The 15190-nt window shown below is 52.0% G+C and overlaps 1 protein-coding gene across 6 annotated transcripts in view; it reads right to left on the bottom strand.

Annotated features, from left to right (window-relative positions):
- The window catches only part of ZBTB7C (zinc finger and BTB domain containing 7C), a 347966-nt gene that overhangs the window by 91250 nt on the left and 241526 nt on the right, over window positions 1-15190 (bottom strand). The window contains exon 1 of one of the 6 annotated variants that reach the window (XM_046671529.1): window positions 9348-9506. The exons of 4 other annotated variants lie outside the window; for them this stretch is intronic. The gene's annotated coding sequence lies outside the window, so the exon portion shown is untranslated. Of the gene's footprint in view, window positions 1-8719; window positions 8838-9347; window positions 9507-15190 lie in introns of those variants that run through there. One more of the 6 variants, XM_046671527.1, reaches the window with a different exon arrangement.

Raw genomic sequence — 15190 nt, 5'->3', positions numbered from 1 at the left:
AGCCCCTCTCCTCTGCCTGGGTCTGCAAAGAGTTCACCACTGTGTTATTGGAAAGACTTCCAAGAGCTGGAGGCCAGGTTCACTCAGAGGGTGCACCACGGGAGTCGGGGAGGAGGGCGGTGTGGGGACTCAGCAGGGAGCCCCGACAAGAGAAGGCCAGGTGGATGAGGCAGTGGAGTTGAGAACCCCACCGCTGGGTGTGCACGAGGGCCAGCCAGGGGCTGCCCGTCCAGCCGAGGGGTCTACTGCCCCAAGCCTGCATCCTCTGGAGTACCCCTAAAGCTCCATCTTTGCATTCACTCCATTTGTTCCCCAATCTTCCCAGGGTCAGTCACACCCAGTGCTACCTTGCAGAACCCCACTGACCTACATAGAGGGAAATCGTCCTCACCTGCCCAGACATCAACCTCTGGTCTGTTGGGTCCAGCTCGTCTTTTCAAAAGCCCCTGGTTCTCTCTGCAATGCACCCCATGTGATCATCCTCCCCAAGGTGCCCTCATTCTGGTCATTTACCCTCCTCTCAACTCAGTCCTCCCACCACTCCCGGCCAATTATGTGCACAGGCCTCACAAGCAGCTACCTATGCTGCTTGATTCCAGTGGTTCTGGGAGGTCCCCATTCCCGCATAAACAACTGCCTCTGAACTCTGCCCAGAGTGATAGACTTTGCTTTATCCTCGTGCCTGAAGTCCCACCACTAGAAACGTGTCGGTAAGCCTCCTTTTTAAAGGACAGACAGCCCACGAAGCAAGGTACAGGACGGCCAGTGTCTTCCTCACCTTCATGTGAATTAGCATAAAGAACTGGCTTTCTCCTGATAACTAGGTCAGATCATCACCAGAACAAGAGGATGAAGGGAGAGTTTTGAAGAGGTGCTAAGAGCATGGGGGTGGGGGGAGTGCCTTTGGAACACACAATGATTCCTGGACGGGCAGGCCCCAGAGGGGTGGAAGAATTTAAGCAGTAGAAGAATAGTTTGAAATTACCAGGAAAAGAAGTTTACTGTAAACGCCTGTTTCACTGCCCTCCAGAAAAAACTGCCAAAAGGGAGTGATGACAAACTCAGGGTTGACGACACGCTCAGGGTGACTTCTTAACTTCCCAGAGTCCCCATCACCTGGCTAGAAGCACAAAGCTCAGGCAGTCAATATGGTTAGGGTGGAGTGTTCACTGAGGACACACACACATACACAGTCCAAAGGAAAATACGGTAATGCCCAGAAATCTACCCCAAACGTGTTCCCTTCCAAGCTGCTAAATGAGGAGGCCTCACGGAACAGTGGGGGGTGGCAGATCAAGCCCGCTTCCTTTTATTGCAACTTCTACCCTTCTAGAATTTCTCCTTCTCTGCAGGTCCGGGCCGCAGAGACATTAATCCCTATTCAAATGAACCTTCAAGGTTCTTCCTTCATTAGAAAAAAAATCTCTCAAAACATCCCCAAAGTAGCAGCTCTAATGTCATCGCGTAGGAAGGGAGGGAGAGAGTGCGGGCCTCACCTGGCCTCTCTCTTGTTGGAAGGCAGAAATGCGACCCTTCCTTCTCCCCTCCGCCCCTCTCCCCCTCCCTCCAACAGCTTTAATAAACAGTGATTATTTCAGTCCTTACAGCACAGCTGTCCTGTGAATTGTCCAGTCAGGGTTATGGGGTGGGAGCCAAGGGCTGGAGCACGGAGCTCAGATCTCCAAATAACCCAGCCCTCCCCCCCCCCGCCCCCAAGCAGGTGGGAGTGGAGGAGGAGGGCAAGCGCCTGGCTGAGACCAGGGATGCCAGAAGAACTTTCTGAGCAGCCTGCTGAGGGCAGAGCCCCAGTGGAGAGGGTGGGAGAGCAGAGCTTGCAGACAGGGTTGGAGGGGTTTGTCCCAGCTGCATGCCATAACTTTAGGCCCCTCCAAAACCCTCCCTCATCCAAATCAAGGAGCCCTGAAGTTGCATCTCTGGGCACTAGCCTCAGGCTGTCTCTGGTTAAAATGTGCTGGCACATTATTTGAGGACAGAAATGGATCTTTAGTCAATCTGTCATCTATAGGAGGAATTTGGGAAATGTCGGTTAAATGGATGAATGAATGAATGAATGAATGAGTGAGTGAGTGGCACTCTGGACTACTATCAGAAATAGTAGTAGAAGAAGGGGAGGAAAGCTCTGGGTGCTTCGAGGGAAGTGGGTCGGGATGTCACTAAGAGGATTGGGAGAAGAAACGGGTGCCAAGTCAAACTTGATGACATCACCGCTGTGCACCCCGCCAGCCAGGGCAGCACGAGCCCTGCCCTCAGAGCGCGACTCCATTATCCAGTAACCACCATCTGCAAGACTCCCGCTAAATCCTCCTCCAAAGAGTTGGCACAACTGTCCTCGGAGAATGTGATGCTCAGAATTGTCAGAGCTGAACTTCAGAAACCATCTACTCAAGGGCTCTCTGAATTTTTTGCAGCAGCAGAAGGCCCCTTGACCAAATAAAATTTTGTGCAAAAACAGACCCACACAGAACTGTTGTGCTTGAATCAGCTGGGTGAATCCTGTTGGAGAACAGCAGTCTAACCCTACTCCTCATTCCAAGTAAGGAAACTAGGCCCAGAGAGGTCAACCTCTGTTCTCTGACTTCATCACAACCACCTTCAAGTGCCTGGTACGTCTTGGGTGGGGCCCTGTACCTGGATTCTCTTAAAAGGTCTCATAAGTGATTATGACCTGTAGTCAGGTTTAGGAATCGCTGGATCAAGCACTAGTTTGAAGGTGAAGAATAAATTAGCAGCAGAGCTGATTCCAGCTGCTCTTGAGGTCAGACAGGCCAAATGCTAGGACAACAACTTCCAAGAAGCTACTGGAATTAATTTCTGGCACTGAGGTTTGCTGATATGGAACACGATGCCACAGGATGGCCACTGACCAGGACTTCAGCATCTTCTGATGAAAGGGTAATTTTTTGTAATCTTTGGCAGTTTTTCAAGCGAGGTGAGTTCCCCTGTACCACTTGGCTCAAATTTATCTTTGTTAAGAGTGTTACTCCAGTCAGTCCCACAGGTATAAAAATGGGATAAAATTATTTCATCGTGTAGCTGAAATACCGGTGTGGAACAGAGCACCCAGCCCCAAAAAGCAATTTTGTAGAAATCAACGGATCTTGCCAGCAGCTCAAAAAGAAAGGGACAAGGTGGCCTTGCATGGTGCAGCTGCCACCTGGTAAAGATGTCAGGGCTTTCCAACAGCTTTCTTTGTGGTCCCAAAGGGGTCATTTAATGAAAAGATCAGGATCTTGGTCAAGTCTCCACTGAAAGCCCCAAACACTGAATAGCTTGTCCAATGAATGTCACGTCTTTGGTCAATTTCTTCTCTTCCCTGGGCCTGGCTTTCCATCCGCAGCTGCATCTGGATAGAGTGGGGCTGAGGGAGTGGGCCCCACTGCCAGCTCTCTAGAACATTCTTCAGGAAAACAGAATAAGAACACCAAACCCTGTGTCATACCAGGCCCTGCCCTGTCCTAGAGAGACTTATAAGGGTAAACCTTCTGAGAGCTCTTGGACACACGAGAAAACATCAGGCTATGGAGGATGATCAAGAAGTCAAAACGGCTCTCACATAGGTATGGCAAGCAAATGTGACTGAGCTGACTCCAGAACATTTCCTGGGTGCTCCTTCCTTGAGCATATAAACACTTAGAAAACAGGACAGCTATAATTAAAAGAGCAGGTATTATCAACAAGCGTTGGCAAAGACTTGGAGAAACTGGAATCCTCAGACGCTGCTGGTGGGAATGTAAAATGGGGCGGCCACTGTGAAAAAGAGTAGTTTCCCAAAAGGTAGAACTTAGAGTTACCTACTATGTGACCCAGCAATTCCACCCCTAGGTACACATCCAAGAGAAATGCTAACCTATGTCCACACGAAAGCTTGCTCACAAATGTTCATGGCATCATTTTACAGGGACCAGATGTGCAAATGACCCAAATATCCATCAACTGATGACTGCACAAATAAAATGTGATCTAACCCTACAAGTGACATTATTCAGCAATAAAAAGCAGTAAAGTACTGACAAACATGCTACAACATGGATGAACCTTGAAAACACTATGAGAAGTGAAAGCAGCCAGTCACTAAAGGCCACATGATTCCATTTATATGAAATGTCTAAAATAGGCAAATCTCTGTAGAGACAGAAAGCAGATTATTGGTGACCTAGGACTGAGGAGTTGGGGTGAAATGGGGAGTGACTGCTAATGGGTGTGGGGTTTCTTTTTGATGTGATGAAAATATTCTAAGATTGGTTGTGATGATGGTTGCACAACTTTGCAAATATACTAAAAATTATTGAACTGTACACTTCAAATGGGTGAATTTTATGGCATGTGAATTACATCTCAATAAAGCTGTTATTTTAGAAAACAATCCCCTAGAAAAGTTCCTGTTGTTTAGTTCTGCTTAATAGACTCTGCTAGACTTCCCTAGGGCTTAAGGAAGGCAAGTGTCAGCAGGAACCAGAGTCATTGCCACCTCTCCAGTGGCCTTTCCAGGAGCTTCACAAAGACCAACAGGCCAACCTCTTATCTCCAGAAACAACAGAATTGTCAGCCAGAACCCATAGCCAAAAAATCAAGAGCGCTTGGTCTACGTGTGCATGTGTGTATAGGTAAGACAGAATTTTCCTGAAGGCCAAGTCCAGGCCTATGATATCATTTGGGAGGTTCACATGTACATTTGCTTCTGGTTTGTATCTAATTTGAAAAAGCTGACACAGATTGTGTACTCTACTATAAGCAATTTTTCCAGTTTGGAGTCTTAGTGTTGCTCTACTCAATTCGTTCAGAGGATGGACTCGATTCTTAAAAGATGAAGAACATGCTGCTCCAGGTTCCTGCCCTAGGAGGGAAGGCTCCAGCCATGCAAGCTTTCTGTTCCCTACTCCATGTAGACATGTGCCAGGCTAGCATTGGGGAGCAGCTCCTACCCCACGGGGCAAAGCTACCTTCTTGCTAGCTGGCTTCCTGCATGTGGTGGGGGTGGAGGGTGACAATGAGAGAGAAGGAGGCCCAATCTGGCTGGTCCCCTTCCAAGCAAGGCCCCAAAAGAGGGGGCCTTCCAAATGGAACAAAAGAGAGTTCAACAGAAGAGAGTACACATTCCTCTTTTTCTAAACACAGGCTGGAGATGTGGAGAGGAAAAGTGAAATTATGCTGCAATTTTGAAAGTCATCCACTGAAGATAAACTCTCCCTACAAAGGAATTACTCATCTCATGCCATCATGGTACCTTGGGGTCTATCAGTATTCAAATTTATTAAGCAATGACATGCAGAACACATGGGATAAAGGGCCCGCTTCATCACCCCAATCCCCAAGCTGGTTTTTTTTTTCTTTTTTGCTAAGTCATGAGAAGTCCAGCAAGTTAAAAATCAAAACAAAAAGTAACAAGTGTTTGTGTGTGTGAGTGCACACACACACACACACACACACACACAGATGGAAAAAATCCTTCGTGGAAGTTACTATGAGGTGGGCGGCTTCAGAAAGGAAAAACACAATCTCTGACTAATAAGAAGGAGACTCCAAATTGCTCTTGGCAACAATCTCTCAACCCCAGATTCCCCTCCCTCTATTCATCTCTGAGGTTCCCAGCCAAAGGAAAATAAACTGAACAGCTCTCTCCCTGGCCCAACCTGTAGGGCTGCACGGCTGAGCAAGAACTGAGCAAACAAACATCCCCATGTAATTATACACCTGTGTAATTGCTGTAAACACGGGCCAGCCGGGTGCTGGCCGCTCTTATCAACTGATAATCTCAATATTAGGAGAAAAATGCCTTTATTCTGGCACCACGACATTAAAACAAAATGCAATATGATCTGTGACCTCAAATCCAGGAGATCTGTTTGTTTTTCATTTTAAGGAAGAAGAAAGAAGAAGGAAAAACTGTCCTCCCCCTAAGAATTGGTGTCAGTTCTGGAGAAGGAAGGCCCCAGAGCATCACTCAGGTGGGCTTAGTTTCAAGGCAAGATTTATCAGTTCACCCTTCCTCCCAAAAGCGATAGTTAATTTTAGAGGTAGTTATCTTTCACCTATTATGCCACTCAGGATGGAAGGAGAGTGAACAGGCCAAATGTTCCAGAATATTTATGGCTGCTCTGTCTCAAAGATCCATTTGACACCTTTTTATTAGGACAGATATGTCAGGTCAGCTAAAACGCAGACAGACAGGGGCATGAGGAAATGGCATTGTGAGTGGAGATATAAGCGGATGGAGCATGATCTTCTCAGTTGAGCCCTGAAGTGCCCTAACCAGCCAGTGTGAGCTGCTCTGAGAACTACGAACAGCCAAGAGACCTGGGTTCTACTGTTGGCTTTGCTACCAAGTCCTGTGACCATGGACAAGCTTCCCCAGGAGTAGGACGAGGGGCCTGGAGCTGCAGCTCCAGCCCTGTGAGTCAGGGAAGGACCATCGCCTCCACCGAGAAAGGTGGCTGACGCATCAGGAGAGTGACGCACTGGGGCAGTCCCCCACCCAGCTCGCACTGCTCCAGAGAGGGGTCAGTCCTCTTGGAAGCTGCCGGGGGCTCCTGTCATCCCCAGCTTGGACTTGCCAAAATTAAAGGCTCCTCTCAGAAGCCACAATCATAAATCAATAATCTGAACAGCGCGGCCTCAAACAGCTTCACAGGAATGTGTGCACTCCACAGCGCCCCCTTGAGCCAGGGACAAGTCCTCGTGACTGCAGCACCGGGACAACTCGGCCTTCTAACTTCCCACCCCTCATGTTCACCCAGGCCTCCTGCTGCTTCTCCTTCTTCATGGCAATGCTTTTGCAGCACCTTCCCACGTATTGTCTCTTTTCACTCACTCAAACCCATTGCCTGGTGCACTACTACTAATAGTCTTCCCATTGACAGAGGCCAGGGACCAAGTCAGACTTCACTTACGGATGGATGCCTGCCCCTCAGCACGGTGCCTGGAAGCACACATTAGACAATACGATAATTGTTGAATAAATGATTGATTAAATGGATGGGAAGAAACTGAGGTTCAAAAAGGTTAATACTGTGTGTAACCCTTACATACTATTTTGTGTTATACTGTAATTATACTAGGGTGATTTCTGTCTCCCCAACTAAAGTCTAAGATTCTAGAAGATGTGTGGTATAATGGGTAGCTTTGATGACTGGCTCTGTCACTAACAAGCTGGGCAGCTTACTTAACCCCTTTGAGTCTCAGTTTCCTCATCTGCCAAGTGGGGCTAATGATCCATATCTGGCAGGTTATGCGGGTTAGAGGAGATAACACAAGGTCTCTGAATGTGCCATCTCTTTCCTCACCGCCCCTCCCCTCTCTGGTTTATCTCCCAGCACTGACATGCTAGCATAGCCTCAAGTTTTGCACCCTGCATGCCTTTGTTCTTTTGGTCTGTCTCCTTCAAGGTGCTGCTCCAATGCCACCTCCTACGTGAAGCCTTTCTTGACCTCTCTGGCTGCCCAAGTGCCTGTTCTCAGCTTCCGAAGTGGCTCTCCCAGCAGTCTGTCAAGGATGTCCTCTTGCCACCTAGGTTTTGCTCATTCTGCTCAAGCCTCATCTCTCTAGGCTAGATGCCCCTTGGTGGTGGCTCAGGCCCAATCCTGTCTGCATCTCCCCACGGGGCTCAGAAGGCACTGGGTAGGATCCAAATCTACCAGTTTCATGAAGTGCTGGAACCCAAGCTTCTGGCCTCAGGGCCCATAGGACATTGGTGACCCACGGTTCTGAGTAAGGAGCCCTGGACTCCCCTGGCCCCCTGGGCCTCAGTCCCTCACCTGCAGGATGGAGATGATGAGGGCAGTGGTGGCTCCCCTTGCCTGGTCCTTAGTGCAATAGTTTGGGAGTTAAGGACACAAAACAAAGGCCTTGCCCAGAGAGAGACTGAGCACAGGTTGACCCAAGTCTACTGGGGAGGGTGGGTTTCTTTTCCCCTTCAGCCCAGGTTGGGCTGTAAGGGGAAAGGGTGGCAACAAGACTTCTGTCCTTCCTGGAGATCTACCCAGAGGAGGTCCCTGAACCCTTCTAATCCCTGGGGGGCCAAACCCAGTGAGGCAGGGGGAGGGAGGAGCAGAGCTGAAACTTGAACCTGGCAGAGCCTGGGCCCTTCTCCCTCCTTCCCTTCCACAAAATCTTCCATCAATCTGGAGAAAACTGCCTGATTGTTTCAACCACTTCCTTTCCATTTTCAAAATTCTGCATTTAGAGGGATGGTAAAGGGGTATGCCACCAGTCCGCCGAACCGCCAGAATGGGGCTGCCTTCCGGGCAGAGCTCAGGACCGGGGGCTTAAAAGAAAGAGGGCAGCCTCCCGGCTCCTGCCCATTCGCCCACAACCGGGACAACAGAAGCCAGAAACTGGGACAACCGAACCGGACGCCCCTCGGAGCCCTCCCCAGGGGCTCGAAGAAAACTGTAGCCGGCCCTCGACGCTCCACGCGGGGCTGTGTGAGGGACTGCGAGCTCTTTCCAGAGTCCTTTCCAGAGTCCTTCCCAGGCCAGCCGCGCCGCCGCTGCGCCCGCCTGCAGGGCACCCGGCGCTCGGGAGGGTGACGCGGGCCCGGGCGCCTACGGGGGTGGGGGCGCTCGGAGCCCGTCCCTGCCCCACCCGCAGCGGGCCACCTTCGGAGGTCTGAGACCCCAGCCTCACTCCGGCCGGCCGGGGAGAGAGTTGTCCCCGCCCACCCACGCCCAGGATGGAGTGCACGGAAGGGTCCCCCACTCACCCAGCTCAGTGGGGACCCCAACGGGACCGCCTCTGGCTCGCCGAGCGATTTCTGCCAATCCCCCTTGCATTTCTGCCTCTGTCCAGACCTAGACTTCTGCCAGGAGTTGCCATGGCTTTTGTTTTCTCCCTAAGTTTTGCATCTGACCCAGGGGAGGACTAAGCTCTTTCGGGGTTAGCAATTTAACAATGTATATCCGCAACCAGCTTTCGGAGTGCCCCTCACACTCTTCGCCGTCCCCTCCTCGCCCCCACCCCAAAAGCCTGTCCGCGAGGGCCGCGCGCGCAAGGAGAAAGCGAGGAGAGTTGGTTTAGTCCGAGTTCCAGATTCTTCCTTGCCTTTCGCTGCGAGGTACGCGGCCGCGCGCCCCTCCATTAGCTCAGGGGCTCCGGCCCCGGTTTCCCCAGCACGCTCGGCTCCAGTCCGGCCGGCGTTTGAAACGTCTTGCAGACGCCGCCACTCACGCGGGCCGTTGCGCCCGGCGGGAATGCCCGCAGCGCCCAGGGTGGAGGACGCAGTGGCCGGGCGCCCGGGGGTTCCTCCCCACCCCCTCTCTCCGCTGCCCCGCCGCCTGGGTCCCCCGAGCCCCGATCACACCCCGCCGGGGCCGAGGCCGCCGCAGACCCACCTGGCCGCCCCGGGGACGCCGCGCTCGTGCCCGGGCCGTGTCCTGAGCGCCGCCAGGGTCCCGGGCTGGCAATCCACGCGGCAGCGCTGCTCAGGGGAGCCTGCCGCAGCCGGCGGGAGGTTGTCATTGATTCGTGCTGGGCGAGTTAAGCCATTCCAGGAGTGGTTTTGAGAAAGCGCTCCCACCCCTCCCTCCAACCAGAAGTATTTGGCAGGCAGCCCCTTTCGTCCACCTGTACTGTTAAGCGCGGGACAGGGACCAATTTCACCAGTCGCGCTTTCTGCCTCACTTTCTAACACGCGAATCAAGCCTTTTCGTAAAGGTAAAGCCGAAATGAAAGCACCGGTGGTGGAGGATTCCCTCCCCGCCCCCCCAGCCTTTTCTCCTGGGTCTCTCCATTTGTTTATTTTTTTTCTCTCTAATATTTCACAAAATGCCTTACCACTTATCTCAAATCAGGGGCGGCTTTTTATTGTTTTATTCAATTCTGCGTGTCTTTTATTTTCAGAGGTAATTTTACTTCCATTTGCCTGCAACCTGAGCCCAATAAAATTACTAGAATGATATGTTTCCTCCTTAAAGGGTCGTGAGTAAGTTAACCAAATCAAACACTGCACAGCAAGCATCTGAGCAGCGAATAGAGAGGGAAGTGCAGGAAGGAAGTACAGAACTACAGCTCCCTCCACCCCATCGGCGCCCAGGGGCCGGGCCCAGGTGGAGCCGTGAGGCCCGCGGTGGGGGCACCCACGGACACTCCTCCCCCACAACAAACACACATATCATACAGGCTCTCCTTTGCTTTGTCTCCCTTCTAAGACTGACTCAGAAATGCCAACCGGAGATCCAACAGTCCACATTTGGTGTGGGCCAGCCACCAATCACAGAGAGGTGTGGCCGGGCACCCTCTCCCAAGCTGTTCCTTAAAACCACACACCGCGCCCTTTTTGAGAACTGCCAGCTGGGAGGCTCCAGCCGCTGTGGGCCCTCTTTCCCCTGGAATTGTCCTTCACCTGGGGGAAACTGTCATTAACTTCTTGGGACCCAGGTTGACTGTTCTCAGAAATGAAGGAGGAGCCAGAAAGAGTCCTTCCTCCTGGGTGACTAGCTGCCCCGTGTGCCCCCGAGGACTCAGCACAAAGCAAAAGAGACCAATAAGAAACCTGGCCCTCTGCAGCCTCTGCCACTCTTCCAGGGGCAGACTGTGAGCCTGAAAGTACCCCAAAGCCAAAGGCAAATCCATGAGTCTAGGAAGGTCAGGAACCCCAGGAAGATGGTTCATCCAAAATATCTCCTCCAACAGGTGCCCCCTGCCTGAAATCCCAGTGCACGTGATTCATTCCTTCGTGGGGCACGCCCTGCAGAGGGCCTGGGCCAGGCAGGCAACAAGGCTTCAGGAAGGCAGGAAGGGTCTCTGTGGTTCTAATACTGTAAATACCCAAGGGCCTGGGCAGGAGACTCCACAAGAGGCTTGAATGAGTCTGTCAGACCCTCCTTGCTGTTGTGGGAGGACCATGGATGGCAGCATGAGGGGACAGAGAGGCTTGGAGCCAGGGAGCGGTGGGGTGAGGTGGGGTGGGGTGGGGAGGGGGTGCCAAATCAGGGAATCAGGCACTGAGGGTCATAAGGGGAGGCCCTTACTTAATCAGGACAGGTGGACCATTTCCAAGATTGGATGACTCCCTAGTGTTTTATCAAAAACACGTACACCCGGAACACCCAAGCTGAAGAATGAAAAGCCAAATCCCTTTGTCCACAAAGTCACTAATTACATATCCAATCAAGCGTCACTCCACACTCCACCCCCAGACCCGGTAGGCAAAGGTGTCAACATAGGACCTGGATGGAAGCAGGATCAATCCAGAAGTGTTTGTGCACCCTGGAAGGGTTTGCCTCAGTGGGGTGGAGGCGGGGTGGGGAGGGAGCAGTGGGGTGCCGCCCTTGGAGCCTCTCCTCTTGTGTGGAGATAAGGCACAAGAGGCTGACAGCATGGAGCAGAGTACATACAGTACTTTGTGGGGTCCGTTAAGGAACAGGCTGCTAATTCTGCAGAGCAGACAGAAGCCAAGAGCAGTGATGAAGACAGGGTTCCTGGGAGAGGGCTCCGGGAGGGAGGTGGGCTAGGCAGGCCTGGAAGCTCGAGCTGCTGCCAGCAGGAGGGGCATGTCAGGTGGGCGCTGGGAAGGCTGCGGGAGGGGGCGGCAGACCCAGTTTAGAGGGTTCTCCCAGTAGATAAAACATCAGGTTGGGGTCTATGGGTAGAAACAGTTTACGGGTGCAGCTTCCGGCTGAAAGGAGAGAGCGCAGGGCAGGGCTGGCTTTGGAGGGAGGGTGGATTAGAGCACCTCTTTCAAACCCAGCTGAAGCTGGATGGGGGCAGAGGGGATGGTGAGGGGGGAGAGGCTGCGGGGAGGGGTGGGGGAGAGTTGGGGTGCCCAGCCCAGCCTGCTTCCAGGCGGCCCCTCCTAGTGGGGCTCCAGTCCCTGGACCTGAAGGAGTGTCTGAGTAGGCCAGTGGATGGTGCCAGGGCTGACGATATTGCAGCCAGGAGCCAGGGGGAGAGCTGGCCACCGTCCAGCCCACTGGCTGGGTCCGGCAGTGGACAGCGAATGTCATTCCTCCCTCCCCCTTAATCACTGTGTATGTGTGCCCTGTTGGGACACGCCCTTCGGAATGGCTCAGGGCAAAAAGTGGGAAGCCCTACCCCACTGCCCCTCCAGCCTCACCTCCCTGTTCTCAGCCCCTGTGCCAGCTGCCTCCTGGGAGCATGAACATGAAAGAGTCTTGGAGGGGTGGGGTGACAAGAGGGGGACTGGGGAGGCTCCCAAAGCCACCGACAGAAGGGGCTCTGGGAGGGCCAGACTTTAGATCTGTTACTATGTGTTTCCTTTCGGGATATGGTTCCTTCCTAGGCACTCTTTGGCCACCTCCCTCTTACTCACTCTCCTCCTCTCCCCCTCCTTCCCGCCCACCCCCCCTTCCGGGGTCAGGTCGGTCAGAGAACTTGGAAACAGGCTGGCTTACAGGCTCCTTGCCTTTCACATCTGCCTCCAAACCCACAGCTTGCTCTTGTTCCAGGGAGGATGAAAGCTCCTGCTTCAACCACTAAGCACGGCTCAGAAGGCTAAACAGGAGCACAGTGAGCAAATCCTCACTGTCTTAACTCGACACTTTAGTGACACCTGGTCATCAGCTGTGACGGAGGCACACCGGAGGCTTCCGCATAGAGCGTGCACCGCTCCGTGCCTAGAGAGGTGGATCTGGATATGAACTGTGTGATCCAGAAATAACAATAACTAATATCTATTGAGGGTCTCCTTCACTTAATCCTTGCAACCACACCATGAAGTAGGATCCTATTACTTGCCCCTTTTATTCATGAGGCAACGGGGGCTCAGAGAAGTCTTATAACTTGTGCAAGGTCACACGGCTTGATAAATTGTAAAACTGGACATCACACCTGGTCTTTAGGATTCTGCTGCCCAGAGTCTGCCCCGGGGTTCAGCTCTGGCTCTTTGTCTAGGTCTTACAATTGGTTGCCTAGGTTGCTGCTTGCTTTGCCATGCATGCCTCAGTTTCTCTATCTGCTGAACAGGCAGGGTAATTACTCTTACTGAGCCGAGAGGATATTATTAGCGAGGAGGAAGCTGAGATGGAGGCCCGACTTTAGTAGAGCGCTGAGCAAGTCTTCCCTAGAGAATGCGCACAGCACTGCAGCACTGGGCAACGAGTGTCACTCAGGCTGGGAACTCAGAGTCACCCTTGCTGCCTCCCTCTCCTTCTCGCCCCACATCCCGCCCCAGCCCATCTATTCATCGGCAAGACTATCTCCAAAATAGATCTCAAATCCGCCCTCTTCCCGCCACCTCCTCCTCTACTGCCCTTGGCTGAGCCACTATTCTCTCTCAGCTCGGCTGTGCAGGGACCTCCTAACTGGTCCCTCTGCTCCCATTCCTGTCCTGTTCCTTCCACCCAGCGCCACACGGCTGCCCAAGTAATCTTCTTAAAACGTGCATCTCGTCGTGTCACGGGGCACTTAAAATGCCATCCAACCTGTTCACCATGGCCCATGAGGCACTGCGAAATCCCTGCTGCTCTCTCCAAACTCACCGCTACCTCCCGCCCCCATCCTCCAGTGAGGCAGACGTGCCAAGCTCCTTGTCCTGCCGGTGGGGGACTTTGCATGTGTGGATTCCTTGGCCTGACGTGCTCTCCACCTATGTCGGGTTTTGCGGAAATGTTACCTCCTCAGAGAGTCCCTCCTTAACCACCACAGATAAATTAGGAACCCCCCTTATCTATTTCTGACCCTTGATCAAAGCACTCAGGCAACTTGCGTACTTTTAGCTACATGCTTATGTTGAATTATTATTATTATTTTGGAGAGGAAGATTGGCCCTGAGCTAACATCTGTTGCCAATCCTCCTCTTTTTGCTTGAGGAAGATTGGCCGTGAGCTAACATCTGTGCCCATCTTCCTCTACTTTGTATGTGAGATGCCTGCCATAGCATGGCTTGATGTGTGGTGTATAGGTCTGCACCTGCGAACCCTCGGCTGCTGAAGTGGAGCACACAAACCTAACCACTATGCCACCGGGCTGGCCCCTGTGTTATTTTTGACTGTCCCACCCACTAGACTAGAGGCTGCTGTGGGCAGGGACCCCATGTGTCTCTTTCACTGTGGGTACCTGGTTCACAGTAGGCACCTGGCAAGGGAACAAAGGTTTGTAGAGAGAACCCTAGAACCAGGAGACAGGAGGACTGGATCTAGCCCGGGCTCTGCCACTGGTGGGGATGTGTGCCCTTTGGGGATGTCACATGCCCTCCTGGATCCTCATCTTCAGCTTCTGTAAATGGAGACAATGGATGAGATGATGACTAAGAGCCATTCCAGGTCCGATGCTCTGCAGTCAGGTTGTCCTTCATTCTCCGAGAACTTGCAGGTGCCAATAAAGAAGAGAAGCCTGGCCATAAAGCACTTGAGATGGCTGTGAGTAAGGTTTGCTTCTGTTGTCGGTCCTGCTGATTTTTCAGACAAATCAGCTTGTGAGGACTGAGGCATTCCCACAGCTATGACCAACCACAGCCCCCACAGCACATGGTGCCACACAAGTGTAGCAACTGAGGCTTGCCCAGAGAAAGCAGGTACTACCCTGGAGAGAACCAGCACAAGACCAAGTGAGGGCTGATTTTATTTGGTGATTTCTACCTCAACAGCCATGTTCCCCCAGTGCACCAGGTCTGCAGCCATGCAGTGGAGGAGACCCACATACAAAATAGAGGAAGATTGGCCACAGATGTTAGCTCAGGGCAAATCTTCCTCAGCAAAAAAAAAAAAAAAAAAAAGTAGTATATATATGGATACACAGTTTTTAAGAGAATATTAATATATATGAAAAAAATACATGAAATTCTTCCATATTAGAGAAAATTTGTGAAACAGAGGAAGAAGGTCACCCATAATCTCCCCACACTAGATGGGCTAATATTTGTAGCATGACTGTGGCTTGAGGCAGTTAGTCTCTCTCTCTCTTTCTGCCTCACTGGTGTGAACAGGCTGCACTGCATTAACCACAGGCTTCTGCCATCCCACTTTGCATTTCTTAGGTGCTCAACAAGTGTTTAATTAAATTTTGAAGAAAATTAAGAGAAAATTCAACCAGTGGGAGCAAGAAGAAGGTGATATTTCAGGGGCATGGCAGCCTCTTCCATTGTGGCCCCAGCTTCCCATCAGATGACAGATGGAGACCCCCCGATTCTGGAGTCCGCTGCTCATACTGTTACTGCAGTGGACTCTACTGTAGTCACACAGCTCTGTCACTTTGATCCACAGACCAGATTTTATTG

Source organism: Equus quagga, chromosome 9 (genome assembly GCF_021613505.1).
Source record: "Equus quagga isolate Etosha38 chromosome 9, UCLA_HA_Equagga_1.0, whole genome shotgun sequence".
Lineage (NCBI taxonomy): Eukaryota > Metazoa > Chordata > Mammalia > Perissodactyla > Equidae > Equus > Equus quagga.
The sequence above is the reverse complement of the archived record's forward strand: the minus strand, read 5'-3'. Positions and strand labels throughout refer to the sequence as shown.